Raw genomic sequence first — 26568 nt, 5'->3', positions numbered from 1 at the left:
TTAAGAGAATCCATAACCCCTAAGTATCTCACTGATTTAGGCTCTGTTATTTCTCATTTTTAAAAAAAGATTTTATTTATTTATTTGACAGAGAGAGATTACAAGTAGGCAGAGAGGCAGGCAGAGAGAGAGGAGGAAGCAGGCTCCCCACTGAGCAGAGAGCCTGATGCGGGACCCGATCCCAGGACCCTGAGATCATGACCTGAGCCGAAGGCAGCGGCTTAACCCACTGAGCCACCCAGGCGCCCTCTGTTATTTCTCATTTTATGGTTAGTTTGATAGGCCATGGACTCTAATGTAAGATTTTTTGTTTTTATGCAAACCAAGGCCAAGGATAGGATTGTAGGAGAAGTAATTCAAACTCCCACCCTCCCCTCTCCCACTGCAGGCCTGGCTGTAGCCTCCACTTGCTGACTTGACCACAATTTGAGCTTGAGTCAGCAGCCCGAGGGCAACCCAGGTAACCTCCTGCAGCATGCCTTCCCTTAGTCCTTCCCTCAGGGGAGCCCCTAGAGGGCTCAGACCACAACTAAAGGACCAAAGGAGCAGAGGAGCAGATGTGGGTGGCCCTAGGTGCTGGACGGAGATTGTGTCCTAAGTACATCTTCCAACCTGAGACCTGGAGCTCAGTGCCACTCCCCTACCATGCAGCCCAGAGGGCTCAGAGCAGACCAGAATGCCCCAGCCATGGCTGAACTCTGGCACTTTCTTGCTGAGTGACCCTGGGCAGATCATCGCAAGTTTCTGAACCTCTGTCTTCACATCTCTAAATGGGGCTAATCAATGCAAGATTGTTGTGTGTCGAGGAGGAAAACTGTTAAGAGGGCTTTGAAATGCATGGAAGAACGTGAAGGGTTATCTTGCAAGTCACTGAAAGTCTGCATCTCCCGTGTGCTTGTGCTGAGGTGCCTGAGAGCTGAGGAGACAACAGATGAGAGTAACACATTTTCCACCCTTCAAGGGTTTTGAGGGCTCATCGGCTAGTGAGAGAGGCGGATGTGAGACGATTTATTGCAGCCATGTGTTCAGCGTAGAACAGAATGGAATCTATTGTGTAAGGGGGCAGAGAGGAGGGCATCCATCCTGCTGGGGACGTCAGCAAAGGTTCCAGGCACCAGACTATATTAGGGTTGAATCTGGAAAGGGAAATAGGAGGTTGCCAGGCACACACAACCTTCCAGGTGGAGGCAACCGTCTGTGAAAAGGCAAGAGGGGAGAAAGAATAGAGTGTCTTTGGGCACTTCCACGCAACTGTCTGCTGCACATACAGGGGGGTGTGCAGGAGGAGGGGAGCGGCGGAGGGATGAGCATCCTCCTCTCCGAGGCCTTTTTACCATAGGTCACAGCCAGATGGCGCAGTAAGAGAAAAGGAAAGTAGGTCAATGTGGACAGCAAAGAAACATTTTATAGATCTCCTGAGTGAGCCATAAGATCCAGAAGACACCGAGGCACCTGATTTTTCACTCCAGGCACCAGAGGAGTCTGGCTCCCAGTCGTGACGTCAGCCCGGACACTGTGTCTTCCTGGCTGAGATGTCCATCCTTCCTCCCAACAGCAGGGAGACCCAGAGACAAGCCGTCCTCACCAGCAGTTCCTTGTCCCATAGCATGCATGAGCCCAGAAAGCTGCTGTGTCCCAGGATGAAGTCACTCAATAGAACAGGGGGCTTGCTCATTGATGAGAGCGGCCTTGGAGAAGTCTTCTGCTCAGGGTAACTCCCAAGATCAAATGTGAGGCACATGCTTTATGCTGTGCCAGTGGCCTTTCCAAACCCCAGACTCGATCATGCTCCTCTCCCAATTTAAAAACTGCCTCAGGTCTGATCCGACTGCGGAGTCCAGCTTGAACTGCTTGGCCTGATGCCCTGGGGTTATTCACAACAGGCCCCTCACCTTCCCTGTAGCCTCAGTAGACCCCACTCTTCCCTGCACCCCTCTGCTCTCTCCTGTTTGTTGTGTGAGGAAAGCATACTCATCACAGAGGGGGCTAAAACTCACTCTTCGTAAAGCCTGCCCCAAGAGCGGAGGCCAGGGGGAGTCGCCTCCTCTTGTGGAGTCTCAGCAGTTGGCACTTTCCTCTCTAAGAGATCTTTCTAGATAGTTCGTTTTGTGCTGGTTTCTTAAGAAGTCTGTGTTTCCTTGAGGATAGGGGTTGTGTGTGACTCATCTCTGTCGGGCTCCATCTGTAGGTCTGGCCCATAGTAGGTGCTCCATAAATGCTTGAAGAACAGATGCTTGGGGGCAGCTGGGAGGGAGGTGTACTTTCTGGCAAAGATGTAGGGAATGTTTTCTGAAAAGAGTGAGGGGTCAGGAATGGCGAGTGGGACTCTCTTCTTCCTTTTCTCCTGCTTTAAGAAAAATTCTCTCCCTCTTGCACTGCTGCCCTCACACCCATTTTTTAATACATCCTTAATTCTCCAGGAATACCTACTGTGCTGGGCTTTAGGGATTTCAGACATAACACCCCCAGACGAGGACAGCTATTGTGGTTGATATATTTGCGATCTCTAATGCAGATTTCTACTTTACCATTCTTCACTGAGTGTGTTAGAAAATATTAGTCACAATGAAAAGGAGAGGTAGGAGAAACATAATTCAGTGTTCTGACACAAGGTTGTTTTCTGTGGTCCACAGGCTAATTTTTTTTTTTTTCAATTAGAATTAAAAACTGATGATACTTTCACTTTTTCCCTTAGGAAAATATTTATGGATCTAGCTGTCTTACTTTGAGGGCAATTCTCCGATGATTCTGCCTAAATGTTTCTCCTTTAATTTTCATCCCAAGGCCAAGCTTTAATGCTTGAAATGATTAGTTCATCCCGCAACTAATTTAGAACTTGAGTTCACACAGACACAGTTTTCATGTATATTCTCATAAGATTTGAAATAACCCTTTATCTCCAACGCTTCAGAGTTGTACTTACAAATATGCAGAATTTCATCCAAGGTCATCACCAGTTTATAAACCAAGGGCTCAACAAATCAAGACCTCCTGAATCATCAGGCCCTATCTACTGTTTTAAAAGACTTTAATGTTTATGATGCATGAATAGGTATTATACACTTACTACAAATTTAAAATTTTAGTCAGTTGGTCTTATTAAGAGCCATTTATAGAAAATTCAGTTCACCCGGGTATCTGTGTAGGATGATGTGGGCAAAGACTCTGTAAACTAGTGAGAACTACACACATTTTGGGTATCATATTAATACCTGCATGTCATTACACCTGCCAGATGGCATTTTAAAAAGGTCTGTCATTTCTGTTACAAATAAATCTTTATTATTTTCCATATTAAGAAAAATGAAACCAGAGAAAGTATTTTTACTTTACTTTTCTTTCTTTCTTTCTTTTTTTTTAAGTCAACACAAATTTATTCTATCACAGTTATGGGTCCAAATTGGTCATATGGGGCTAAAGTGAAAGGTGCTGGAGGAGCTGATGTTTCTGGAGGCTTCCAGGGACAATCTGCTTCCATGGTTGTTCCAGCTTCTAGAGGTTCTCCTCATTCCATTGCCCACATGATAGCCTCATGATACCACTTGCTCTCCCTTGCGTCCTGCATGGCCTTATTCTCTCCTGTTGTCAAAACCCTCTGCCTCCTTCTTTTTCTTTTTTCCATTTTATTTTATTTTATTTCTTTTCAGTGTTCCAGAATTCATTGTTTGTGCACCATACCCAGTGCTCCATGCAATATGTGTCCTCCATAATACCCACCACCAGGCTCACCCAACCCCGTATCCCTCTCCCCTCCAAATCCCTCAGTTTGTTTCTCAGAGTCCACAGTCTCTCTCAGTTATTTTTACTTTTCATTTCTTCCTTCCTTCCTGTCTTATCTTATCTACATGAGAGGGCAGGCAGGAGCACACAGGCGATGGCAGGGGTAGAGAGGGAGGGAGGGAGAGAATCTCAAGCAGACTCTGCACTGAGTGTGGAGCCCAGCATGGGGTTCAGTCTCATGACCCTGAGATCATGACTTGAGCTGGAATCAAGAGTCAGACACTTAACTGACTGAGCCACCCAGGTGCCCTTCATATCTTCCTACATCCTCAAGAGAAACTAAGTCTTGCTTCCCAGGTTCTTGCATTTTCAAGACAGGTAATAACCTTGCCATCCAAGGTGACAGAGCCCTTCCACTGGAGATGAGAAGTGACTTAGACATAAAACCCAACACTATGCCTCCCCACAATGTGCTTCCTGATGATCTTCCTTCCAACAGAGCTTCTCTTGAAGGCTCTGGATTTTTGGGCATGGCTTCAGGATGCTATCCTATGTGGCTGGCCTCAGAGGGCCCTCTGAAAACTCAGAGAAACTTCATCTATCAGGGGATTAATTTCTTATCTTGAAATTATTCTTAAGAGATGGTATTTAAACAGTCACTCTCTTGACCCTAGAATTCTCTTCTCAGACTAATAAGTCAATTACACAGATGGCTACATTCTCCCCACAGCAGCCACAGGGATCATAATCTGGTAACCCACCTCCTCATTGCATTTCTAATACCATGCTCCTCACCAAAGCCTACAAGGTCCTTCAGGGTCCTGTGCTGCTCCTCTAAAGCCCTAGCTGATGCCTCTGCCTCTGCTTGTCACCCATCCTGCTCTATGTCCACTCTTTTCTTGTCTTTACCACACCATCTTCATTTTCTTCCCGGATCTTTATGTTTGGCAATTACTTCTTTATTTGTCTATTTTCTAACCCCTCCAGACTGTGAACTCCATGGGAGCCACTATATTTGGTGGTCTCTTTGTTATTCAGCTTAATTTTCAACCTGACTGACACGCCATTGAATAAATAGTTGTGGAACCATCAGAGGCTCACCATATTACCCTGTGCTCTTGTACCACAAGGGCATGCCATCACTGGGTGTAGTCAGCACCAGGAATCATTCATTAAGCACCTGCTGGTACTGGAAAAAACACACCGTGCACTGTCCTATGCTGGTTGGGTATCCTCATCTTTTCCCATCCAAAAGTCGCTTGTGGCTTGCAATGTCTCATTGCATCACTGACAGATTTTGCTCTGTCTTGCAAAACAGACCAAACTTGAAAGAATGTCACAAACACAAACCTTGCAGCATGTGTGAAGATTCTAGGTCACTCTGTTATAAAAGTTCTTGTGCAAGACAGAAATGCCATCTCACAGCTTGTGGCAACCTGTGACCCACATCATAGTGGAGAGGAGTCCTTCCCATTTAATAGTGCTAGAGTGACTTCCACAGTTAATGTCTGTGACACTTCATACCTGAACTTTTAATGTTAGACAAGTTTTTCCTGAAACTCTTGCTCCATGATGATGGGTGGTTTTGTTCGTTTAGTGGAATCTTTGGGGAGTATGCTAGCTGGGAGTCATGATTTCCCTAAGGAATCGTCAATTATGGATTTAATTATGGAAAAAAGTCTTCCCTTTCTCAATGAACTTTTCTTCTTAAGTCCAGTATATTTTTAAACCTCCGGTATTTTTGAAGAAAGACATTTAGTAGTCAATCAGTTAATCTCTTACCTCCTCTCAGAGGTAGCATTTTTAAAAAAAAAGATTTTGTTTATTCATTTGACAGAGAGAGAGAGATCACAAGTAGGCAGAGAGGCAGGCAGAGAGAGAGGAAGGGAAGCAGGCTCTCCACTGAGCAGAGAGCCCGATGTGGAGCTCGATCCCAGGACCCCGAGATCATGACCTGAGCCAAAGGCAGAGGCTTAACCCACTGAGCCACCCAGGTGTCCCTCAGAGGTAGCATTTAAGAAGGATTTGGGCTTGTTTTAAGGCTATTCCTGCTGAAAACAGCCTCTGAGATGGGGATCTGTGTGCTGAAAGTTGATTGGAAAGTGCTTTGGAGATAATTCTTGGGAGGGATGAGGGGAAGATAAGGGCACAGAAGAAGTTGAGCTGCAATAAAGCTAGGATCTAGAGGTGAAATGGCCCCTCAGAGCGGTCCTGTATTAAGGCAAGGGGGCTAGGCTTTTATATTGTTCCTTCCTCCCATTCACCTGTCATGAGATGTGGCTAGAAGGGAAAGTAACCTCTGGGGGCACCAGGCTGTCTCGGTCATTAAGCATCTGCCTTTGACTCAGGTCATGATCCCAGGGCCCAGGGATTGAGTCTTGCATCGGGCTCTCTGCTCAGCGAGAAGTCTGCTTCTCCCTCTCCCACTTTCCCTCCTTGTATTCCCTCCCTCGCTGTCTCTTTCTCTCTGGCAAATAAATAAAATCTTTTAAAAAGAAAGTAACCACTGGTGAGGCAGCTCCCTTAGCCAAGGGCAAGGCCTAGAGAGAGCCTCAGATGTGAGCCAGAAGTAGCTCAGACTCCTTACAACCAGGCAGATGAGTGTCATGGTCCTAAAGAAGGCTCTAGGTGGCCCTGTCTGGCACCCACTACATGGCTTCTGCATCAGATTAGCACCTGAATAACGCTGGCTTCAGGAAGACACTGCTTTGTCCAGCTTGTTCCCTGTGGTCTCTCCCGCACTTAGAACAATGCCTAGCACATAGCAGAAGCTCAGTAGGTATTTGCTGAATAAATGAATGAAAGAAAGAACATGCAGGATTATGCAAGGGATATACAAATTATGATACCTTTAATAACCTTTGTCAAAATTGAGAAAACTTATTTGACTTTAAACTTCTAAGTAGAAGCTGAAATCTTTCTCGATGTATTGAAACTATACATGCATCATAAGCTCTACCATTTCCCATGTTTGGACAGATTGTGGCAAATGTTTTGAGTCCACTTGAGTAGGCAAGTGGCAGGTGAGTTTCTTGTGAGACAGGAATAAGTCAATGCATTGGGGAAAAGAACGCTAAGCTCACAGTAAGAACATATGGTGTGATGAGGTTTGATAATAGGAGAGACTATTTTAAGTTGGGGCCTCCCTGGAAAATCCAGGAGACATCTTTGCCAAACTCACAGGCTGAGGGTTCTGAGTTATAGGTGATGACTACATCTGTGAGAGAGTAGGAATTAATCACCAAGCCTGGTTCCTGACCAGCCAATGGGCTGTTGCCATGGCAAGGGCCACCTTTGTGCCATGCATTATCATCATTTGTAGCAGGTGCAGCAGCTTTGGAGCCTACATGCTGATAGCACTTAACAATCTACAAAACATGTTCACATTTGCAATCTCATTTGATTTTCAAATATAAGAAGAGAGTAAAAGTACTTTTCTTATAGTATTACAACAATAACAGAGACATAAAGTCATTAGCAGAATATTAACAATTTGAGTCTGACAATATGTGGGATTTATCCCAAGAATGTAAACTTCTTTAATTATTTGAAATCTAATCATTGTAATGTAGTACTCTATAGAATATGGGAGGAAATCATGTGATCATCTCAATAAATAAGAAAAACGCATCCAAAAAAGACAAGCATTCTCAGTAAACTAGGATTAGGAGAAAACTGCTTCACCCTGACATCAATGAAAGGCCTACAGATAACATCATAATTAGTGGTGAAACATTAAATCCCTTCCCATAAGAATGGGAATAAGGCAAGGATGTTCATTCTCAGCACTTCATTTCAACATTGTACTGGAGGTCTTTGCCAGTGCACTAAGGCAGGAAAAAAAAAAAGCATACAGATTGGAAAGGAAAAAAGAAAACTGTTTTGAAGATGTATTTGTAGATAACCTGACTACCTGCATATTACCACCATGGCAGAGATCATGAAACTGAGGCTTAGGGAGGAGTAGTGACTCATGTGAGACAGTACAGCAGGACAGTGAAGCTGGCACTCAAACCTAGATCTTCTGACTTCAAACACTGGAATGGAAAGGGGACTATTTCATTTGATTAAAAAAACACAAAGTCAAATTTCAGTTGTGCTTCTTACAAGAGCTCCAGTAGCATTGGAAATTTTCCAGAGAAAATCCTAAAAAGGAAGAAAAGGGGCTGGAGAAAGGTTATTGAGGATGGACTGACTGGCCAGGTTCTTTGGCCTGAATACATTAAAATGTGGAAAACATGCAGTTAGAGTGAACATGGATCCATTCACCAGATCCTGAAATAAATAGAGGGTAACCGTTAAGTCAAATGCAGGGCAATCCTCAACATTTGATCCAGATAAGGAAAGGGTTGATGAAAAGAGCTTACTCAGTCAGATAAGGTGAGGACTGATGAAAAGTAACTTTAATATACTTATGAAACTCAAGTGGTGACATAGGATCATAAAAGTTTAGAGAAAAAGATGTCAAGAGAATTGGAACTGGGGTGACCATAGCATTCATCATCATAATTGTCGGGGACTGCCTCCGGCCAGGAAAGTCCCCACCATTACAAGATGGCGCTTGGTTCACTGCCAGCAAAATTCGCTGCAAGTAAACAACGAACAAGCCCGCCTAAAGGAGGACATAGTCATTGGCTGTTTCAAATTTAATCAGCATAGTAACAGGACTCTCATTGGCTCTCCCCATTGCTTGGCCCCTTATTGGTGACCCTGCCGCATATAAGCTAAGGAAGTTGACGAAATAAACGGATGAAGCATTAACACCATACCAGGCTGATTGTCGTTCTTGCGGGCCGAGGGCGACAATAATTGTGACCCTTATGAGTGAAAGTAGGTGCTCTTAGTAATCACCTTGAGTCAACATAAACAAACCAGGACTGGGCTGGGCAAATTGGACATTTGGTCCCCAGCCGATAATAGGCATAAAGGAAACGTGTATTATCATACCAGAGGGTGTCAAAAGCATGTGAAGTTTTATGGGTTTTGCTCAGTCCCTGGCATAATCTTCCAGGCCAAGCAACCCATAGGATTTAGGACTTGGAACCCCTATTAAGGAAGATCAAAACTTTGTTGATCTTCGAGGTTTTCCCTGGTATTGCTGTTAATTCTAACAAACAAGAACAATAGATACTGTGTATTGAGTACTTACTACAGGCTAGACACTCTGAGAAGAGCTTTATGAGAACAATTTCATCCAACAACACTAGGAAAAGGCCATTATTATCTCCATTTTACAAGTGATGAAAGAGCCACTCAGAGAAACTGAGTCACTTCCCCAGGGTCACTCAACTGGGAAGCGTTGAAACAGAGATTTGAACCCAGACTTAACCATGATGTTAACCAACCCGTACAACTTCCCTTTTGGGGTGCAGGCCATTTCAGGAACCCAGGTGTGTGGCATAGAATGACTGTATGGTTAGACAAGCAACAATAGGGGACCTTGTCAACACTGCAGCCTTTTGGGATTATCCTGACCCCACCCTGCAAGGCACAGAAGCTCCGGGTGGCTGTCTGCAGCCCCGGCTCTTGACCTGGACCAGCAGCAGGTTCTTTGTGCTTGTTATTTCATTGTGATCCTGGGTAGACTGACGCATACCACAGACGGGAATCCTGTCCCTCTAGGTAGCTCCATATCATTCCTAGAACCACCAGGTCATCACTGGGCCACACAGCTCACCCTTAATTCTTTTCAACTCTTTCCATCAGTCAATCTGAGGGCCTCCTTAATTATCTTTATTGCTTTTCTCTGAACTCTCTTCAATTTGCTGGCATATCACTTTGCAGGTAGTGAGATACCAGAAGTGTGCAGAGAAATTATAATCTCCTGTGCATGATGTAATGCTGTGACCTAGGAAGTTGAAAATCATAGCAGTTGTTTCAACTGCCGTTGGTATCATAACCTGCGATCAATTTTGTCATCTCCAATTAACTTGGCTTTTTTTTCAGTTAAGGTGAGTACAGGGCTCAAAGTCAATAAAATTTATATCGAATATTTCAAGGTGTGTGTGTGTGTGTGTGTGTGTGTGTGTGTGTGTGTATTAAAAGTAAAAATAATGAAGAAAATTCAGGAAGCAAAAAGAAAAATAGAATTTCTTTCTCATTTCATTTACTGATCATCCACTGTGTTCTAGCCCCAGATGCTCTGTTCAAAAGAATCTTTTTTTTTTTTTTTTTTTAGACTTTATTTATTTATTTGACAGACAGAGATCACAAGTAGGCAGAGAGGCCGGTAGAAAGAGAGAGAGGAGGAAGCAGGCTCTCCGCGGAGCGGACAGCCCGATGCGGGGCTCGATCCCAGGCTGGGATCATGACCTGAGCTGAAGGCAGAGGCTTTAACCCACTGAGCCACCCAGGCGCCCCTGTTCAAAAGAATCTTATCGTGGAATGCTTTGAATATTTGTTCATGAACAATTATTCTTGTTTTCTGTGACACCCCTTTAATAATAACATCTTAACTTTCATGTTCCTATTTATAACTTGACAGCTCTTAGTTTGTGGTAACAGTGACCCACTGTGACTCAGTTTATAACCATCTTTGGCTTGCTTATTTTGGAGTTTATTGGTGTGAATAATTATATCGAACAGGATATATTAAAATGCTCACCATGGACGAGTCTTTTTCTGTAAGTAAAAATGGAAAACTGAGTTAATTCAGAGTTTCACAAAATTTTTTTTTAACTCCACATCTTGAAGTTCCCTCCTTCAGATCTAGAACGCTTTATTATTTTTCAAGTCGCTTTGTCTTTAGAATAGGTTTCAGTTTTTTTACTTTGTATTATTTGTCCGAAAATGGCTATATGAGTATCAATCCCCGAGTTCTGGAAGTGTCTTGTGACAGCAGATGCAGTTTTAAAGCTCCAATACTTAAAACTTTGCTAGAATGTAATGAAAACACAAAAATGCACAGTTTCTTAGGGCAGGCTGTAGCTTACAGAGTCACACAGAAGCATGTCTTCAGAGTCATCTTCTCTCGTCAGGGTAATAATTTGGAAACGGAGCTCAATGCTCAGAAAGTCAGTGCTGACCCCAGTTCCGTCCACAGCCCAGAAGCTGGTTCCCAGAGCCCAGAGAGATCTCATGATGGTGCGAGATCTGGCTGATATTTTCAGCCCCCACCCATCACTTCTTTTGGAAATCTAGGCCTAAAAATGTCTTCTCAAATGGTTTTTTTTTTTTCATGGTATAAGAATTTATTTTCTTCCAAGAATTTACCTAGGTTTCGAAGTTAGCTTCTTTTTTCTGCAAGGTGAGCCTGGGGGTGGGAGAGAGGTGATCTAGGGAATGGATTTCATTAGCCCATTTTGTTTGAAAATGAGTACAGATCCTGGTCTTCGGTTTGTGTCTCTGATTAAAAACACCACCATCTGGTACCACCCTAGAAACTTCTGTGCAAAGTCACGACACATCCTCTCTTGAACCTCCCCTGACTTTGTGTCTTTCTATAGCATACAGTATAATTTATAAAAGTGTGAGCAACTGTGGAATTGTTCTCCTAATAGATTCTGAAGATTCCAATTTCCATTCTGCCACACAAGACTGAAAATCCACTTGTGCTCACTTATCTGTATCTGTACCTCATCCCCACGCTGCATCAAAAATCAGGTTCAGGTGCAGGTTAAGAGCACACATTTACCTCCAGAATATGAGACTTATTAAATATCTCTCCACAATTAACATCACCATATCAATAAGAATTATCATTAGGTCCTGTCAATCAGGTGCTGAATTTTGCTTCAGGGAAACAAAACAATTTAAATTATAGCAAGTGGTCCCTTCTTTTTTACATGCTTCTCTTTAAATTGGATAATTATGTGGCTTTTCATTAGATTCCTCTAAGCGTAATAGATCACGATATTCACCCTTTGACCTTGGTGATGAATGTCTCTGGTGAAAACATGTGACAAGCAGTGTTCTAATGAGAACAAAATACTGAATAACTGGAAATCTTGTATAATGAAAAGAGAAAGCAGGAGGGAAACACAACAACCTTTAAGGTGGCTGCACAAAATGTATTTGTAATGTGGCAATGATGTGGGTTGGGGAGAAAAGAGGCTATTTTTGGTTCTAATAATATGGATAGAAATGCTGATTTCTCTTCTTTGGTATGATAAAAAAAAAAAAAAAGGAGAAACAGACATTTCAGGAATCAGAAAAGGCTGGTCTCGGCTGAATTGCAGGCACAGATGGAGTGAATCCACTGGCCTAAGGGGGGATTCAAATGGCTTGCTGCATCTTAGAACACCTGCAGATGGTAATCTGAGGGTACCTCTCATTTTATTGCTGTCTTTATGGCAGTTCCAAATGTGAGGACAGCTTAAAAAGGAAGTGATTTGGTCTTGGGGGATCTATAATCTTCAAGGGGGCTGTTGAGGAAGAGCAAGAGGAGCAGGAGACCCCCGAATCTCTCCACTTTGCCCTCTCTCAATCAGTGCCTGGGAAGCCTCCCCTGCTGGGGCTCAGGCACCTGCCATGTCTCCAGAGTTCACAAGCTCTGATGGCTGAAAGAGGCTGGGGCATCCTAAAGTTGGCAGTGAGATGAGGTCAGAGGTCAAAGGCAAGCTGGTGACCTCTCACTTCTTTTTGCTTTCTTCTCCAATCTCCTCCACACCAAACTCCTCTGTATGACTAGTTGCTGGGTGGACTTAGGCAGAGCTTTTGTCCTGGTGGAAATGGATGGAGAAGTTCCTGTCGCATCAGCCTGTCACAGTGTGGTATGCCCTAGGGTCAGGGAATCGGGCAAAGTTTGCTTCTTTTAGATTTTCTAGATGCTTGCCTGTCCATTTGATTTTGGGATATACAGCGCAAGAGCAGCCCATTGTAAAGCTGTTTATCAAAGGTATGGATTTGCTGTGTCTTCTAAGGACATACTTGTTAAACCTATTAAACACACAAGCTAGACTGTGCTTATTTAGAAATTGAAGAAAGGGAGACAGGAACCACCATGTTTTAAGCTTCTATTATGTGCAAGGTGACATAATACCGGGTTCTTGAGACATGCTCTCTAACTCAATTCTCCCAACTTTTTTTTTTTAAGATTTTATTTATTTATTTGACAGAGAGAGGGGTGGGGGAGAACACAAGCAGGCAGACAGGCAGGCAGAGAGAGGGGTGGGGGAAGCAGGCTCCCCGCTGAGCAGAGAGCCCAATGTGGGGCTCGATCCCAGGACCCTGAGACCATGACCTGAGCTGGAGGCAGAGGCTTAACCCACTGAGCCACTCAGGCGCCCCTCCCATCCAACCTTTTAATTCCACTTTATTATTTATGAAATGACCTAACCATGACCCAGAATAACATGGTAGAAGGGCTTGGATTTGATCACAGGTTGGTCTGACCCTCGAGTCCATGTTCATCAGGTTGAAGATAGCACATAACATAATGCTAGAAGGTCTCCTAAGAACTGTGCCTTTGTCACAAACTTTTCCTCAACTTATCTTCTCATGTCTCACACTTAAGAAGTGATTTGCATTATTATGAACTTAATATTATTACTATCAATCTTGCTAGTTGTGCAATTTATTTTGCTTAAGAGAAGACAAGCGAGAGAAAAAAACATCTGCCACCAAAAATTGATTTCTTCCGGTGAATTCCAGTTTGGGGTAAGAGTCTGCCATGAGTGATGTGTGTGCTTAGAGAGGATTAAGAGGCTGACCAGGCTCAAAACCATGGTTCCCTTTGTTTATTGGCAGATCTGGTCTGCTGAAGGTAAAGTCCACCCGAGGTCCTCATCCTTGACCTCCGCCAGGTGGATCTGAGTGGAGACATCTTTGGGGCCAGCAGCACTTCATCTCTTTGCACAAGAGCCTGCCAGGAAGAGAAATATCCAAAGTCCATTTTGAGCTCTCTGCCTGGGATTTCCCTGCCATTTGTCACAGACAGCAGGCAATTACTGGCACCAGAGCCAAGGGAGAGCTGAAAGAGGGAAGGTCTGCCTCTCCAGCAAGATCATCGTCTTTGCATCAGTCACTGTGAGAGACACGTCCGGTTTAGGGCCCCAGCTCAGCTGCACAGGAAGGAGATCTTTTGGCTTCTCCTGAGTTACCCATGTGCTGAGAAAACAGGAAAGAATGGGGTATAGTAGTCGCCAGTACTTGGGGGTTCCAGGAGGTATCCCCAAGAACTCTATAAAGAGGGGCTGTCATTTGTCTCTGAGATTTAACCCTTCAACACAACATATGTCAGAGTGGAGGCATTAGAAGTCGCCTGAAGGAGCTGAAGTACTGCCCAGACCCACACAACTTAAATAGAACCTGTTTGAACATTTTATTAGAAAATCTAAAGAGGAGCCCCTGGGTGGCTCAGTTGGTTAAAGCGTCTGCCTTTGGCTCGGGTCCTGATCGGGGGTCCTGGGATGGAGCCCCGCCTCAGGCTCCTGGCTCCTTGGGGAGCCTTCTTCTCCCCCTCCCTCTGCTGCTCCCCCTGCTTTTGCTCTTTCTGTCTCTTTCTCTGTCAAATAAATAAATAAATAAAATCTTTAAAAAAAAATCCAAAGAAAGAATGATTTGATCAGAAAGGGAAAAGGTTGTTCACCCCTAGAAGCAGAGGGTCTCAGAGGCAAATGTTACCAGGGCCCACGCAGAACTTGTTCAAGGGAGAAGGAGTGGCAGCCAGTGGACTGGTCATTTCCGACCCTCTTGGAAGAGGCGTCTCCACTACAGTGATGGAAGCCACGGACATATATGTCTGTCCTCAATAGACTTCAAAGACTCAGGTCCCTTTGGCAAGAACATCCCATTCTCTCACGGTGCCACTTAAACATTTAGTCTTCCCAGTCTTGCTTCATTGTTCATCAAATAGCCTTCACATGCCTTCTCATGAGGAATTACTGACAGAAAGCAGAGAGGATGGGGTACTGACTTACATTATACCTGATAGCGATTCTTGCTAAAAAAAAAAAAAAAAAAAAAGGTCAGTGCTGTGTTTTGGTCCTTCCCACATACATGCTGCACTGCTTTATGTGCTTATGAATAGCTGGACCAGCGCCCTTTGGGCTGACAAAGGCAGGGTGCAGACCAGACCACAGGCAGTGGGGAAGACACCAGGCGGAGGCACGGTCAGGATCCCCCTCCAGGAAGAGTTGCTGGAGCTTAGCTTTGGCACACACAGCCCCAGTTGCATTCCCGAAAGTATCTTTTAAAACCATTTTAGTGATTTTTAAGTGTGTAGTTCAGTGGCATTAAGGGCGTTCGCACTCTTGTACAACCATCAGCGTCCAGCCCCAGAACTTCTTCATGGCCGTCTGGAACCCTGAACCTAGTCAACAGCACACCGCCCCTCCCCTTCTCCATAGCTCCTGGTAACTGCCATTCTACCTTCTACCTCTGTGAATTTGACCACTCTAGCTACTGCACACGAATGGAATCATACAATATTTCTCCCTTTGTGTCTGATGTAGTTCACTTAGTATAATGTCTTCAAAGTTCATACATATTGTAGCAGATGTCAGAATTTTCTTCCCTTTTAAGGATGAAGAATATTCTGTTGTATGTGTGTACCACATTTTGTTAATCTGTTTATCTATTGGTGGATCTTTGGGCTGTTTCTATGTTTTGGCTCTTGTGAATATATTGCTTATGAATATGGATGTGTACTTAGCTGCTTAAGTCTCTGCTTTCAATTTTCTTGAGAATGAAAAAAAAATTTAAATTTCTATAGTGGTCATACGTTATCTTCTCATAATGTAAACGATAGAAGTTTATAGAGCATGTCAGCATGTTTATCTGATCTGTGTGGTGGATAGGTAGGGAGGTCAATAGAACTACCTCCTTGATTTCGCTTAAGGTAAACTGAGGCTCAACGAGATAAAGTGGGAGTCTGGATTCAAATGCTGATCTCTGACCACATGCCTGGGGATATTTTCATCACAGAGCAATCTCTCTGAGGACAGCAGAATGTTTACCTTATTAACTATTGCACCCCATGTTCTAGCACAGGGCTGGACATAGCAGGTGCTTAATAAGCATTTGTTGAGTGAATTCTGCCCCCCTTTGCCTGAAGAGCCAATAGCATGCATGCTGCAGGGAGGTCCAGTGGAATACACATGTTAATGGTCCTTGGTTGAGGACATGAGAGGGTCTCGAGGACGGCCGTAAAGTTCCTGAGGGAACCTAACTAGTTTCCTGATTGACATGAAAACCCACTAAAGTAGACATGATAACTTGTCCCAATACCGACTCCATCAAGTTCCACACTCCCTATGTCAGTGGTGAGTGCCTTTGTGATTGTGCTGAAGAGGGAAATGCTCCTGAACCTACCTTTTTTTTTTTTTTTTTTTGTACCAGAAGAAAACCCGAACTCATGAAGGAATGAGAGCTTTAACAAGCTTTCTTTTGCCCTGTGGCTACCCTGAAAGAACCATAGGTTCATCCTACTTTGGCCATCTGGCTAATCATGAATCATGGACCAGAAGGGAGAGTGAAATCTTAGGAGTTCAGTTAGTATTGTCATCATCTGATTTGGTAGAAAGTGCAATGAATACTTCTTATGGCAGAGCACAAGAGAAAGAACCATTGAACATGGGAGAGGTGCTGGGTCTTTCAGAAGTATCTGGAGGCTTCTCCCTCATTCCCAGACTCACTCATCATCAAAAACACCTAGCTTCTGGTAGTCACTCACTTTGCTAAGTTTGTTGTTGAAAATAAGCTGAGTAATGGAGAGTTACCGTCAGAGATCATTCCAGTTAGAGGATTAATGCCAACATCCACATGTATTGATATTTGAGTGCCACATGTATATTTAAAGTATTAGACCAAAGTGTAACACGTGCACTCTGCGTTCACAGTATCCCATGCCCGTCATTTAAATGATTTCTCCAACAAAAAAGACATATGACTCATGTTGGACTCAACCCTGCCAGTGTGGGGTCATAAATGGTTGGTTTGCAGGAGTCTGGGGGACCTCAGCAACAAACATATCCTGAAGAGAAGCAGAGATGTACCCAGACCAAGTTGGGCTTTGAGGGTACAGCCTCTTCTTTCCCAGTTCTTAAAGAGGTCCATGACCTGTGTCAAAATCCTAGCTTCAGAGTAGTAATCACAGCATTTTAGTTAAGCCATCTAATGCAGACAGTACCTACTTGACGTGACACACATAATCAGGTAGGGGTTCCTTAAATTCTTTTTTTTTCCTTTTACTTTAGTGTTTTTACTTTGGAAGCAGAAGGGATGGTGGCAGACTGAAACCCAAAGTCATGTGGATTACATGTGTTAATAAGAATATGTTATTTTTATTAAGGGGCTAAAGGGTGAGGGGGTGTAGGGGACATATACTAGGGCAGTGAGAAGTGGACAGGCATCCCCTTTGGGTAGCCCTCTTCCCCAACTCACTCCTCCAAATGTGTCCTGGAAAGTTCACAGGTATGTTGCTGAATTAAACATTCCAGGAAACGCTGGTATAGACAGTTTGTAATTCATTGCATAATTACTGGAATTCATTGGATAATTACCAACTCTCCATGCCACTCTCCTCAGTGGAGACCTGGCCCGAGTCTTCTCCACGTCTGAACCCAAATCAATAGAGAGCTGAGTAATGGAGAGTTACCGTCAGAGATCATTCCAGTTAGAGGATTAATGCCAACATCCACATGTATTGATATTTGAGTGCCACATGTATATTTAAAGTATTAGACCAAAGTGTAACACGTGCACTCTGCGTTCACAGTATCCCATGCCCGTCATTTAAAGTTACTCCCAAAGTAAGTCATTTGGCTTTCTAACAAGGACATTCTTTTATTTTACAACATGCAATATATTTGTAACGACGTGTCATTTTTCTGAATTCAGTTCACCACCCTTGCAGGACGGGGAAGGTCTGCCATAAATGTGAGAAGGATGCCAAGGGCAATCTGTGCCTCTGTGGGCTTGTGTGAAGGAGGAGAGGGAGGAGGAGGAGGAGAGAAAGGAGGTGAAAAGCCTGAACAGGTTCACACAGCCTATGCTGGTTTCCACCATCCCTGAGCCTTGGCCAGGGGTTAACCCAGAGTGCTGGGTTAGAAACTGTCACTTCACAGTGATTCTAGGGTCACCTTTCGATGGGATTAGAAAGGAAACCAGCATCCAGTGAGCATGTGCCGGGCTTCAGGTGTTACCCACTCTTCATTTCATTTAATCCCATGACGTCCCTGGAAGTCCGCTCTGCTTTTCCCGTCCTATTCGTAAGAAAGCTGAGATTTAGGAGATTAAAAACCTTGGCCAAAATAGTCAGTAAATGGAAGAGCTGAGACTTGGCATCCCGGCCCCTGCTCCCTCAGCTTAATGGAAGGAAACTGTGGGTTACGGTCGATTACGTTTGTTTTGGAGGGAAGCAACCAGGCAGCAGCTGGCATCAGAAAACTCATTTCCCAGGCAAGGGATCAGAGGGCAGGAATACACTCCTGGTAATCCTGCGGGATGGGGGACGGAGGACGGTGGGCCGGCAGGGCTGGGCATTCAGGCAGTGTTTGTGGCAGCTGTGGGAGTTAGTCCACACCTTGGACGTTGAGCTACCTGGCCTTGGATGGCTGGGGCAGAGGGGGGTTTTGTGTTTTCCTTGCAGATAGCAGGTGCAAAGTGTGGGTTCCGATAAGTACTGCTCATTCCATGAGCATTTATGGAGCTCCTACTCCATGGTAGGCACTGAACGGGAGTGAGCACCACATAGGTCCTACCCCAGATGAGCTCTGTTCTACTGAGAGACGAACACGGAAGGACAAGGACTCGGTTTCACAGATGGCGATAAGCTGAATGGAGAAGAGTCAAGCTGAAGAAGCAAACTACAGGGCCAGTATGTGTGGGTGCTTCATACAGAGCGGGCGGGAAGGTTTCACTGAACAGGTGGGTGACACGGAGCAGGATCTGGGGACCCGGAGGAGCCAGCCACGGGACCCTCTGGGAGAATTCCACTGCAGCCAGCATGACCAATATGTGCAAAGGGGTGTTTGAGAAACAGCCAGGGCCAGTGTCCAGAGCAGAGGGAGTGAGGGAGAGGATAGACAGAGAAGTAGCTGGGGCCAGAGAGGGTAGGACTTCTTAGGCTATCGTAAGGAGGTCGGATGCTACTCTGAGTATCTGGGTAGTCATTAGGAGGCTTTCAGCCTGAAGCGACATGCTCCGAATTTTACTTTACAAAGGATGCTCTGGCTCGTGTGTTGAGCATAGGCTGTATTAGGGCAAAGATGGAAGCCGGGAGACCAGATACAAGGCTGTGGCAGTGATCCTGGGAGTGATGGTGATTTGGAGATGGCGTGGAGACGGCGAGAAGCGGTCAGTCCGGATTTAGTGTAGGAACAGGGTCAGTTGGCTTTGCTGATGGACTGGAATGGAGGGTGTGAGAGTAGGTAAGGATGGCTGAGGTTTTGGTCCTGAGCAAAGGGGAGGAGGGAGCTGCCACTGAGAAGGCTGCTGGGAAGCAGGTTTTGGCACATGTGTGTAGAGGCAGGGCGTGTGGGGGGCAAGGGGGTAGGAGGTGGGCAGGAGCCAGGAATTCACGTCTGGAAATCGTAAATTCCAGATGCCTGTTAGACCTTCAAGTAGAGACCAATCCAGAGTTGGGAGTGATCCAAACTGGAGATTGAAATGTGGGACTTGTTAGCAGGTAGGTGGTGTTTACAGCCTCGAGCCTGGATGAGATCGACTAGGGATAGAGTTCAGAGAGCGAAGAGGCCAAGGACTCATTATAATTTTTAGAGGTTGAAAAAAATGGGAAGAAACCAGATGGAGACCGAGAAGGAACAGTGTCCTGGGAGCCAAGTGCAAAGGCTGCCAGGAGTTCAGAGAAGATTAGGATGGAGAGTTGATCATTGCATTTAGCAACACTATAGGTCATTAGGTCAGCTGTGACCTTACCAATGACAGTGGGAGGAGCACCCTCGAGTGGGGGAGGGGCCTTCTGGCCACAGGTGGAGGTGTTGGCAGAGACGGGAGGGGGCAGAGCATCAGGCCAAAGGCAGGCCAGAGGGTAGAAGTAGGAGGAGTAGGAAGAAGAGGCAGGTCAGCCCTGAGAGCAGGACCCAAGCAGAGGTGCCAGGAGTTTGAGAAGAGAGAAGTTCAAAATTTTCACTCTGAAAGGAAGGGAGTGAATGAGCCTGGGAGATACAGTTAGATTTCTGGGCAGCACTGACTCCCATTCTAAGCAAGTGGCTTTGAATATAATAGTGACTGAAATTCACGAAATTGAAGGTGAATTAAAATTTAAAACCCAAACATATTTTTTTAATGTAAAGCAAATGTGCTGTCAAGTGATTTAAATCCTTTAATCACGTGATTCTTCTTGTCTGAAACCTACACGGGTTCCCTTTAAGTCCAGCATTAAATTCAAACTCCCCCACGTGGTTTTCCCTGCACCACCCTCCCTCCGAGCTTACGGTCTACTAGTTCCCAGCTCAAAGCCTGCCTTCTGAGGGCCAGTCCTCCTATTCCTCTGCATGCCTTTCCTCTGTCAGTTTTGTTCTCAAGTTCTCAAGAAGAGCTTCTCTTTCTCTCTCTTTCCCTCTGCCCTTCCCCACTGCTCATTTTCTCTCTCTCTCAAATAAATAAAATCTTAAAAAAAAAAAAAAAAAAAAAAAAAAAAAAAAGATCCTGTTCCAGAGCCCTACAGCACACCTTTGCAAATTCCATTCAGCAGCTATTGAAAGAGGTACCCGGGTCAGAATGGCATAGAGTTGGGCTTCCCCACTTCATAGCTCCTCGCCTGCCCACGGCTTTCAGTGTGGCCAGGGGAGCGGCTGGGCGGAGGCGTGCACGGGTGTTCGTGTTTCCTCTGCGCTAGCCCTCAGTGAACCAGACAGTCTCAGCTCCCCGAAGCTGGCAGAGAGGTGACCTGCATCGCGGCCTCTCTACCCCCCTGGGTGGCATCCAATTGAGCCCCCCGTGCAGTTATTAGAGGGATAATGGGATTCATTTCAGCAAGGGCTGCCTGGCTGGGGCCAAGCTTATTTTAATTTTCAATGTTAATAAACTTGTGGCTATTGCCTTTTTCACACGGATGTGCCTCACACCTCATTTCGCCCGCCCATTAGGCAATTACCAGCCGCGCCTCTGTCCCTAGCACCTCTTCAACACGGAGCAATTATGCGTATTTGGTGAAGGATGATGAAACTCGGAGGAAGCAAATGCACTGGCGTAGAACTTTCCTCCCAACTTCATCAGGTGTGCGCTGAGGACATCCCCTGAGTGAAAAACGGGGCCATGGTTCCAACCTTCACCAGAGCGGAAATGCAGGGACCTGCCCCTCCCGGGTCCCCGACCTCCACCAGCCTGCTTGCCACTTGAGCCCGCCCCGGGCTGACCAGGCCCTCAGACCTCCAGCGCCGGGCTGTGGAAACAGCCCATCTGGCTTGGGAAATGAACAGCTAATGCTTTTCATTTATCTTGAAATGGGAAGTTTTCAATAGGTCTTAAGTGTGTATTAATGCATCGAGAGTAATGAACCCTTTATTTACGAAGTTGTTTAATTCCTCACTTTTGTGCTGCTGGTGGGTCTAAGTGGATTTTTCATTTGCCAAGTTGCTCCATGATTTTCACAGCTGCCATATAATGGTGCTATTCTTCCCCCTTCCTGGTCCTCCGACAAGATATCGAGGCCAATGATTGCCAGCCTGACTTCTGACTTCTGACTGTATTTCTGGGTTTGAGGAATGGTTTCATGTGAGGGGACCGCGGGGCCGTGTGTGGATTGGGACGGAGACACAGAACATAGTTCTCTTCTGCGGCCTGCGATGGACCTGACAGTACTCTGCCCACCCAGACAGGGCCTCGGCCAGCCTGCGTGCCCCCAGGGCCCCAAAGCCCCTGCTTCCTACTTGGCAAGTTTCAGGAATCTTCGATGAGGGACAGGCAGTGCCTGAAACTCCTTTCAGAACAGGCTACCTGTTAGTGGTGGTGACATCATGTTAGTGGATTGCAACTCATTCCCTTTTTAAAGAAATGAAAAAGAATAAGAACCATCAGAGTGCACCACCTCTGGCAAGGTGAGTCTGGTTTCTCTAAGGTCTGGCTGGGCTTTGTTCATTTGAGAAATAATTATTGAAGAGCTCTTCCGCAGCAGGAAGTTTTGGGAGCTGGTTTCAGTTATCTGTTTATATCTGTGTCCACGTGTAGCTAGCTATGTGTACCAGGTCACCACAGAAAATATACATCTTACTGTCGACTGGTATAGAAAGATCTTGGAGAATTCCCTGGTGTCATTCCCAGCATGCCCCCAAATCTGAGTAATCCCTATCAATTTGGCTCCGAGTTCCTCACCTGCCAGCCAGAGCCTCGGTTCCCATATATAGTACTCTTGGTTGCCCAGTGCTTGCCTGGCAGGATTCAGGGTGTGTTTCTAACTTCTTTTTTCCTACCCTACTCCCTGTAGGTTGGGTGGGTGTCAGGCATTTGAAAACATGTGGCTCAGAGAGATTGGCCACTTGAAATGGTAAGAGATCCCCAAAATTTGGGATCCTTTGCTAAAAATGCAGCCAAGTTGCATGGGGAAGAGCTTCCATAAACTTATACATACATACACAGTCCTACACCAATCCAGAATTACTGCAACCAGAAAAAACGGAAGTTTCTTTAAATTAAGGCTTTCCCATTTGTGGTTATAGCAGATGCCATAGAGACCATCTGAAGTTATTCAAGAAATAAAAACAGTCTTCATAAGTGTTGCTTTTCAGAAATTGTGGCCAGCCCACCCCACAGGGATCTCACTGACTTGGCACTGTGTGTCTTCTGCGAAAATGTCTCACCTGAGCAGAGACCTGGATTGAAATGTTTCAAGCCCAATATGGTCTGGCTGATCTGCTACCTGCGTCTCTGCTGGCTGAGTCATTGACCTCTTTCTGTCTGAGCCATGTGTTTCCAAACACCTGACCCTGCCCCTACCTCCAAGGAGGGTCATCCTAGAGACTGAGGGTAATGATGGCCAGAGCTTGCATCTGAGATGCCATTGCCCCAGCTCCAGGGCGAGGATGATGAGGGATGATGGGCTGTGGGAACCAGGCTTCCACTTAGAGGGTCTCAACCCAGACTTTTGATGTTATCTTCAAATGAGGCTATGGGTAGAGTTGCAGGATAGGAGACAGAAAGAAGATGGTTTCTGCACAATGTTGTTTCCTATTATAGGACAAAGCTGCAGATAAGGCTTTATAAATTAGTATCTGAACACAAATCGTGGGATTATATTAAGAATAGCACCATTATATGGCCCTGTATTTTTCAGTGTTGAAATCTTTAGGTAGTTGAATGTCCATGCCTTTCTGTAATTTTAGTTGTGCAGTAGATGCAGCCTGTGAGGCTTTGGATGGGTCCATTTGAGAAGGTTGATTCAGGGCATGCCTGAATGTCAGTCCTGTAAGGATGCTGAGTGGAGGCCATTCTAGAAAAATTACTTCATGCTAAGGAAAGGTAAAAGCAGAATCTAATCCCATGTACAGAGCACTTCAGACACTTTCAGGGCAACACTGAGTACCATAGGTGATGGGCAACACGTCCCCAAATGGCATCTTCACAAAGCGTATGATGGTGCCCTGGGGATCCTGAAGTGGGGAGGGGGGCGTCTCAGGCCAGGTACTGCCTAGCACTGTAGTTCTGGAAAGCTCAAGAATTCTCCTTCCTTTTAGTTTACTGCCCCCCACCCTCCTACCCCACCATATAGCAAGAGTCACGTATTTAGAAAACCTGGAAAACCGAAATTGCAAAAAGCCAAAGAAAAAGAATCACCCACGATGCTCCCATTCTGCAGTCCCACACCCAGCCAGGCAAGGTAGCCTTGAAAGCAACAGGGCATATGTCCTTCCAGATCTTCCTCTTCACCTTTATAGAGACATGCAGATGGCAAGGGGAACCGTTCCTTTTTTCCTCCTTAGGTTTATACTTAGGACAATTAAATGGGAACTTCCTTCTTTAAAGAAGTACTAGGTAGAGCACTTTCACTTTTCCCTCTGCTGCCTCACATACTCCCCTGTGCCCATGGGAAGGGGGATTTGTGGAGGGAGGGGAGATGAGGGAAATTACACAAGCATGCTCCTTCCACTCATGGTTCATGAGTTTCACCTTGGCTTAGCCTCAGTACCTCTGTGGGTTCTCAGCCCAGGGCAGCTCACCATCCTTGGTTGGCGGAGCATTTGGAAACATGTGGGAAAGACTCTTCATTGTCACAATGCTTTGGGGAGGTTGATTCTATGCTACCTGATGGGTGACGGCTGGGGATGCTAACGGCCTGCACTGGCCTGCACCCTGTTAGACAGCCTCACCCAACATGCCAGGAACCAGCAACGCGGGGTTGAGAACGCTGCACAGAGATAAATTCAGGGCTGGCCCTGCCTCACAGTGATGAGCTGTAGTTCTCAGGGGCTCAGGAAGATTCACAGAGGAAGAGTAGGGAGCCTGCTCTGCCTTAGCTCCAGGCTACATTTTTCTGATCAGAGCTCTTAGTAACAAAGCTTGTATTTTGTTTCCATCCACCCGGATCTCAACTCTGCTTCTCAATTGGAGGGGAAGAGAGAAGGGTGATTAATTATCAACCTCCAGCACAGACTTGAAAAAAATATAGTTCCATTATGCTCTACATGTTGCCTTGTACCTTGCTTTTTTCACATTGAAATTGATCATAAACAGTTTCTCACGACAGTATTTTGTCATGACTTTCAATGACCGCATCACATCGCAATATAAAGATATGCCATACTTTACCTAATTTATTCTCTCCTTTTAGGCATTTAAGCTGTTTCCAGTTTGTCTTTTTTTTTTCTCGTGTATAAATAGTTGCTGCCTCGAATACCCTTATCCTCCTCATCTCAGCACGCATTTCTGATTCTTTGAATATCTCAGAACTTGCATTAAGATTTGTGCATAGTATTTACACTTTTTGTTTAAAAACTACTTTTTTGGAAATGTCATTGGCAGATGATAAACTGCATGTATTAGAAGTGTATACTTCGATGGGCTTTGACATATACATGCACCCAAGGACCCATCATCACAATCGTGATAACAAACATATCCATCATCCCAAAAGTTTCTTTGTGACCCTTTGTAAATTCTCCCTCTCCCTCATGCCCTCCTCACCCTGTCCCCAACACCACTGATCTGCTTTTCTAGGACTATAGATAGTTTCAATTTTCTGGACTTTTACATAAATGGAATTATGCTGAATGTACTGTTTTTTTTTTTTTTTTTTTGCTAGATTTTATTTACTTATTTGAGAGAGAGAGCGTAAGAGGGGAGAAGGTCAGAGGGAGAAGCAGACTTCCCGTGGAGCTGGGAGCCTGATGCGGGACTCGATTCCTGGACTCCGGGATCATGACCCAAGCTGAAGACAGTTGCCTAACCAACTGAGCCCCCCCAAGCACTCTGAATGTACTGTTTTTGTTTGGCTTCTTTTGCTCAGCATACTTATTTTGAGACTTGCCTGTGTTGAGCACATCGACAATTCATTGGTCTTTCTTGCTGGGTAGTATTCCATTCCAATGAATGCAGCGTATTTCTGTATTACACATACAGATGTGAGATGGACAGTTGTGTCTAAGACTCCATGCAGACTTCAGGGTTCATTTTCCTTCAGGGTTCATATTTCCTAAGTAGGAAATATCTAGAAGGGCAATGGTTGAATCTTATGGTGTGTATGGTGGGGGAATGTTTAACTTTTTAAGAAACTGCCGAACTGTTTGCTTGAATGATATTTAGCTTAAAATGATGCAAGTGAATTTGAATTGGTTTTAATTGCCCTTAGATTAGGAGTATAAGTTCATAGGATGGTGGAGCCAGAAGGAACTGATATCACAGTCCAGTTCTTGGATTTACTGTAGAAGAAAGAGTGATCCAGAAAAGTTAAATGCCTTTCCTGAGCTCTTGTTGCTCACTAGTTGTTGCTAGTTGTTTCTAGTCTCTTTACTCTTCCATAAGATCCTGCAATCTGGAGGGAATTCTACTAAGTCATGTTGCCACTTCCCTGCATAGTCTTACATTTGGCTGCCAAGGACATGGCTGTCCTTCAGAACAGGCCTAGCTCTGCATGTGTTACATAACTTTGGCCATGAAACATCTTTTGAAATTCTGGGGCTTTTTCCGGACAGGGAGTAAAGAGCATCACAAGGATAATGAGCCTGTCTTCTATGGGACATCACATGTGACCACTCACAATATCCACAGCAGCTCAGCATCAGGTCAGATAAAATGTGCTATCGTCATTAATATTTGGTTCCTGGAGGAGATTCACCTCGTTTCTGAACACACTGATGCACCCGAAGAATTAAGACTGCAGAGTGCTCCATTAGAAGTGAAGAAAACAGTATGCCAATTACCCCGCTTCTTTAGCTTACCTTTCCGGCTCCCGCCTCTTATTATCATATTCATAAGCGTTGCCCCTAATCAGTCTTCCTGAGTAAAGTTAACAAGTGTATGCGTGCACTCTCTTGAAATTGTTGTGCTTAGCCTAAGAAGCTGTCACGGGGTTGAGAAGGCTGCCGCTTTAACCAGATTTCATCTCCGTGTGTCACTGCTCACGTCAAAGTAAAAATGTGCTCACACATAAGAGTTGTCTTCCTTTCATCAAGAGTGCGGGCCTGCCTCAGCTTCGCTCCACTTGGTTAATCTTGTTATTTAAATTGTTAAAATTGAGACATCGGCAGTAAATTTCAGAGAAGATATAACAATTATTAGATACAAGCTGGGCTCTTGTACTATACCATGCCCTCCATCCACCGGCAGCCCCGGCCACAAGTAATTTACAACGGTTTCTTTAAGAAGTGCGCCCTATAGTACTTGAACGGCGTTAAATCACAGTCCATCCCCACCTGGATCGTATTTCCCACTTTAAGACAGATTCGGTTCCAGGCAGCCGAGTGGCGGAGCCCTCCAGGGGACCACCTTTTAATGCCTGTAACGCTTGAAGAG

General features: G+C 45.0%; 1 long non-coding RNA gene across 6 annotated transcripts in view; it reads left to right on the top strand.

Moving 5' to 3' along the window:
* The window catches only part of LOC132015865 (uncharacterized), a 52516-nt gene extending 26442 nt beyond the window's left edge, over positions 1-26074 (top strand). For 2 of the 6 annotated variants that reach the window (XR_009403802.1, XR_009403799.1), the window contains one exon: positions 24860-26074. This is a non-coding gene — a long non-coding RNA (uncharacterized LOC132015865). Of the gene's footprint in view, positions 1-18057; positions 18529-20711; positions 21663-24859 lie in introns of those variants that run through there. The other 4 variants (XR_009403798.1, XR_009403800.1, XR_009403801.1 and 1 more) reach the window with 4 other exon arrangements.
* Positions 26075-26568: the final 494 nt, after the last annotated feature.

Source organism: Mustela nigripes, chromosome 4 (genome assembly GCF_022355385.1).
Source record: "Mustela nigripes isolate SB6536 chromosome 4, MUSNIG.SB6536, whole genome shotgun sequence".
Classification (NCBI taxonomy): Eukaryota; Metazoa; Chordata; class Mammalia; order Carnivora; family Mustelidae; genus Mustela; species Mustela nigripes.
Note: the sequence above shows the minus strand (reverse complement) of the source record. Positions and strands in the feature narration are given on the sequence as shown.